The 6,000-nt window shown below is 47.8% G+C and overlaps 1 protein-coding gene across 1 annotated transcript in view; it reads right to left on the bottom strand.

Annotated features, from left to right (window-relative positions):
• LOC144720101 (E3 ubiquitin-protein ligase pellino homolog 2-like) overlaps positions 1-2,396 on the bottom strand; it is a 69,720-nt gene extending 67,324 nt beyond the window's left edge. The window contains exon 1 of the mRNA XM_078596584.1: positions 2,036-2,396. The gene's annotated coding sequence lies outside the window, so the exon portion shown is untranslated. The remainder of the gene's footprint in view (positions 1-2,035) is intronic.
• Between the last annotated feature and the right edge of the window lie 3,604 nt (positions 2,397-6,000).

Genomic DNA, 6,000 nt, shown 5'->3' on the forward strand with positions numbered 1-6,000 from the left:
CCGCCGAGTTGTAGCAATGATCGGCAACGGCCGAAGAATCAGTTCTGCCGTGTTTCAGATCTGACTTGTGCTCGCGGACACGATCAGCAACATGACGTTTTGTTTCTCCAATGTAGCAATCACCACAAATGCAACTCAATTTGTAGACTCCAGGATACTGTAAGTCAGGAACGACATCCTTCACAGATGGAATCAGATCACGGATTTTATGCACTGTACTGAATCGGACTTGGATCTTATGTTTGTTTAGAATTTTGGAGATCTTTTTGGTCACGCCTGCTATGTATGGTAACGTGATAGTTTTGGTCGGAGTTTCATGTGGTTGTTTCTGTGTGGTGGGAGAGACAGCTTGGCGGATAGTACGGTCAGAGTATCCGTTCATCCTGAGGGCCCGATGTACATGTCTTAATTCATCAGTCAGGTGGTATTGGTCAGAAATGCCATGGGCTCTGTGGTATAGCGTTTTGATGAGAGAATTCTTTTGAGATGGGTGGTGGTGGGAATCCGGTTTCAAGTAGGAATCTGTGTGGGTGGCTTTCCTGTAGACAGAATGTCCCAAGGATCCGTCAAGCCTCCTCTTAAACAGAATATCCAAGAATGGTAGTTTACCGTCTTTCTCCACTTCCATGGTGAATCTGATAGATGGGTGTCTAGAATTGATGTGGTCCAAGAAGTGGTTCAATGCTGGGAGGCCATGTGGCCAGATGACGAAAGTGTCATCCACATATCTCTTCCACAGGGAAGGACGCAGGGTGGATGTCTGGATGGCGTCTGATTCAAACTTTTCCATGAAAATGTTGGCTATAACTGGTGACAAGGGGGAGCCCATAGGGGTACCCTCATTCTGTTTGTAGAAGGTGCCATTCCAGGTAAAATAGGTGTTGGTGAGGCAATGCCTAACCAGCGCAGGTACATCAGAATTCAATCCATGTTGGACTAAGTCCTCAATTATTGTTAGGGTGTCCGGTACTGGGACTTTGGTAAACAAAGATACTACATCAAAGCTGACGAGAATGTCATCAGGAGATAGTACCATGTCCTTAACCATAGAGACTAATTGGGTTGAGTTGAGTACTGCCGAAGAGGTCTTGCCTGTGAAGGGGAGCAGAGTATCTGATAGAAAACGGGCTAGTTTGTACGTTGGAGAGTTTATCGTCGACACGATGGGTCGTAGCGGGGTGCCTTCTTTATGGATTTTAGGAAGACCATAGAGTCTGGGAGGTCTTGCCGCCGATGGTTTTAGAGAGGGACGTTTGCTTGGTTCGATTAGGGAAGTCGAACTCGTGATGATACTGTTGTTTTTTGTCGTTAGGCTTTTAGTGGGATCGTTTTTAATTTTGGAGTAACTCCCATCATTAAGAAGGTCCAGGATTTTGTTGTTGTATGAATCTTTATCCATGATGACCGTGGCATTGCCCTTGTCTGCCGAGAGGATGACTATATCATCTCTCTTTTTTAAATTCGCGAGTTCAGAGCGTTCGTTTTTGCTGATGTTACTAGTGGGTTTCTTAGCATTCTTAAGAATAGTAGCTATTTCAGCTCTTGCTACATCAGCATGGATGTGTCCTATGCCTCTGAGGGCTACATCAATCTGAGAAATCATATCCTCTACTGGTATATATTTAGGGGTGACGGCGAAATTTAGTCCTTTGGCCAGTACCGTTTTTAGATTGTCAGGAATTGGAATGTTACTCTGATTAATCACGGTCTTGTTAACATCCAGCTTTGCGATGTGTGGCTCTGGTTTCTTTTTAGATAGGAGGTTGAATTTAGAAATCAGGTTAGCTTTGCATTTGGCTGACATTGAGTCAGCAGAAGCAGAAGTCATGTTATCAACGTGGTTCCAATCAGAAGGTGACATTTTTTGTGTTAACATTAGATGTGTTTGTAAGAGAGTCTTGTCTAAATTATCGAGTTCAGATCGGAGTAACCTTATTCTCTCCGAGATTAGTGATAGGCTAGCTTTAAATAAGATCTGTTTGGAGTTCGGTGAGGACACAGCAGCGGATGTGAGTGTGAAAGCGATGGGTATTACCTTGTTATCGCGGCATCTCTTGAGGAAGGCCAGCGTCTCGAGAAGCTGTGACTTCTTGTCTCGTTGTCTGTTAAAAACTCTAACAGATAGGTGGAATTCCTCCCCGTAGAGGGCATTAATTCTAGATTTGAAGCTTTCGTGACTGCAATGATTCATATTCTCAGGTTTTTTCGGTAAAGTCACGTAGGTAAAACATTAAAAGTAATGAAAGTAAAATAAAACAAAACAAAAATAAAATTCACGACGTTTCGGAGGCAACACAAGTCTCCGTCATCAGGTGGGACCGTCACAGCCAGATTAGCTGCATCAAGTGGGGCAATGATTCAAGATGTAATCCCTTATAAGCAAGTTGAAGGGGGGAGGAGAGGGGGGGGGGAGTTCATCAGAATGTGGTAGCCAATGAATGGAACGTATCGGGAGGGAGGGGGGTGGGAGGGGGAGCGGCTTTATCACTTTTTATTTTCAAGTTGAATATTACATGCGAAGAAAGCGAGATCAGCGATCAGGCTGCGTGTGGGAAGGCGATGCAAGAAACCCGGCCCTGATGGCCCTGACGGTGGCCGCCAAGGCCCTGGGCCTCGGTCTCTCACCCCGCGGCGCGATCGCGCCCTCAAACGCTGCGGCACCAACACTAACCCATCTCTCCCCCAACTCTCCCCCAGCTATCCCCCAACACTCCGAGCACCGACGAGCGCGGATATATCCACGCTTGCCTCTTCCTCCCTGCACGCGCCGATCGAGATTCGTACAACGCACACACAAAGCAATCAACAACAAGACATACAGGCCGAACGAAATTGTCAACTTCTTTTTTCAAAAGCACGTTTCGGTTGAGTGAGTGTCACACACGTGCAAGGGGAGGTGCCATCTCGCGCGCCTCTGTGCCACGGCGGAAACCTGTGTCGTGTCGACGGCGCGCGTGGATTCGTCCCTCCACGAAGCTGCTCGTGGTCCACCCTCAACCAACATCCACTGCGCAAACCATGGCTGCAGCACATGCGGATACCTGATGATGATGCACAAATGGACAACTAAAAACTCTCCGGTCGTGCGCGACTGTGGTCATCCAGAACAGACACCGTACAACGAATAGTGCCCGATTCACAAATGCAAAGAAGGAGACATCACAGCGCTACACTCCGCTGCTCCTGGCGCGGTTATCTGGGCTTGACCACCTGGGTGTGACATTGCAGTGGTTGCTGTGCACCTACATCGGCCACACGGAAAAAGAGGAAGAAGAAGAACACCCTCCGCGATCGATAATTCCGGCGCGCACGGCATGGAGGGCCGGAACGGCCCACCACGTGACTACTCGGCCCGGTGCAAATTGAATGTAACGAGGCCGCCCGTGTACTTACGAGCGCCGAAGGAAAATGAAGGACACACTCAGACAAAACTACTGAGGGGTTCCCGCGTGGCTTCTCGGCTCCGCAATGGCTGCGTCACATCGCCGCACCTGAGCCACTCAGACGCCACGTCCAAATTCTGGGTCTCAGCCACTGGCTGCGATTTAACCGGCGGCTCTCGAGGTCACCTGTGACTGCACACAGATCGCGTCATATTTAAAAAAAAAATACGTAAACTATTTTATATGTAAACTATTTTTTTTACCAGCTAATGTCCACTGAGCTATTTCGCTCTTTTTCAGAAGCGACCTGGCGATCACAAATGGAAGCTCAACAAAGTGGCTTATCGTGCGGACATTTATAGCAGCCAAATACTCGACACGCGCGTTTCTCAATGTGGAGCGGAAAAAACGGAGGAGCCGGAGAAAAATCCACGCGACCACGGGGAGAGAAACACGCAAACTCCAAATATACAACAGCAGGCGTCAGGGTTGGGATCTAACCCACGACCTCCTGTACACCAGGCGAGGTGGTTAACATCTCGCCACCAAATATTACATTTTGGTTTCATTGTTTTCCACTTTAATCAGAATACAGTCGTGATATAAGATGCAACAAAGCAGGCGGTTAAATGGATCATAATTAATTTGCCGATAATCCACTTGGGTTGAAGTGCCCTCCCCTCAAGTGTGCGGATCCTATCCCTGCGCTGCGCTTTACACCCAACACGCACGCACACACAAACACCCGCGACAGATTTGCCTAAAATTCATCAGGGCCTCCGGATGTAACGTCATGCACGGACGAGGCGAGGCCTTCCTCGACACACTTCTTAGAATCTAGTCCAAGCGTCTCCCTGCTCCAGTTCGAGTGGAATTGAGCCCCCTTCTTTTGGCAGTCTCGGACCAGGCTGGGCAACTCCACGTTCCTATGACAGGGATTAGTCTAGCCATATGTCAAGAAAGTTGACTTCAGATTAGTAATTCATAGTAACACGAGCAAAGCCCCCAAAATAACAAAATAACATCAAATCACGAATGATGGCCAAAAACGACACCAATCATTTTCGGCACAGACGGCACCAACAAGCATCATTAAAACATTTTGAAAAGCATTTCATGGAGAAACCAAAAATAACATTTTTCCAAGTTGCAGATAATCCCAACAACAACAACAACCAACAACAACAACTCACAATCACACAACACACCAACTCACAGTCACGCACACGAACCCACAATCACACACACAAAACCACAATCACACACACAAACTCACAATCTCTCACACCAACTCACAATCACACACAAATAATTTACATAAAGTAAAGAATGCACAGCCTTCAGTGAAATATACGACAATGAAAATAAATCCATGAAACCCAACAATGAACAAAATTGAAATGTAATGACAACACGAGAAAATAACATCAATCAAGAGTAAAAGTCCAACAGTAAGGAAAGAAAACCCGTAACCATATCACGAGTTATTCCAGGCGTACGCAGCGTCAGACATCTGAAGACATCATCTGTGGTGGCAGAGGTGCTGAGTAGCCTGCAGGGCTATAAAACACAAAGGTGCATCAGCCAGAGCTGCAGAACGTAGAACGATGTTATATAATAAAGCATATAACACAGACAGCGCCACGCCCGGCCACCTTTGTCTCCCTAGTGGCAATGTGTACCCATCGCACCAGGTACTGTACTAATTTGAGGCTGAGTCGATTGAAGGGAGGACCATGGCCAGTTCAGATGATCTTCACTCGGGCGGCCGGGTTCGTAGCGCGGTGCGCTAACCACTACGCCAACGCTACCCCCTAATAGAGCCGAGAGTCTAACACACGCAGGGGCCCACGGAGTCGTTGAGAGCCAATGACAAGTTTAACAGGCAGTAGACTTTCGCGACCAATATCATCCATGATGGAGGTTTTTGGGTTAAATCGCGTAAATATATAAATGTGTCGTTAAAATGTGTCGTTAAACCCGCCACCACCCGACATCTACGCCTCTATATAAGGAACGAAACAGGTGGACTTCTCCACAAATCTGGCTGTCGCCTGATGAAGCTAGTTGTAATTACTGGCGAAACGTCGTACTCCGATTGTAAATGTTGTGGCTTGGCTCTCCAACACACCGGTGTTGCTGTACTAGTGACGAATTGGCCACGTTTTGTTTACGTGACAACCCTTACTAGTTGGCTGCGTCGGGTGGTGGCGGGTTCTAACGACCCAACATGTATCTATTTACGAGATCTAACCCCCCAAAAAACCCTCTATTATGAACGAATGAAAATATTGACACGAAACAACGAAGCGAGACTCTGGGCAGGCAGCAGCCACAATTGCAGAACCAAACCCCGACAACAATAGGGCGCCACGGCGTGGGGAACCCAACAGAGGGCAGAGTCATAATGACCGTGCCGCCTCGTGACCTCGTGACCCTCTGGGGCTGCGGGCACAGAGGCAGCCCAGGGCGAGAGAGAGAGAGTTGGGGGGGCTGCGGTGTTCCACTGCCGACTCGGCACGCGTGAGTGCCTAACGAGGGCATGGCAAAGGGCGGCTTATTAATTACGCGAATTAATTTACAAAATGAAACATCTATCGATGACCGAGCGTCTGTC

The sequence above is a fragment of the Lampetra planeri genome, chromosome 7 (genome assembly GCF_965212315.1).
Source record: "Lampetra planeri chromosome 7, kcLamPlan1.2.h2, whole genome shotgun sequence".
Lineage (NCBI taxonomy): Eukaryota > Metazoa > Chordata > Hyperoartia > Petromyzontiformes > Petromyzontidae > Lampetra > Lampetra planeri.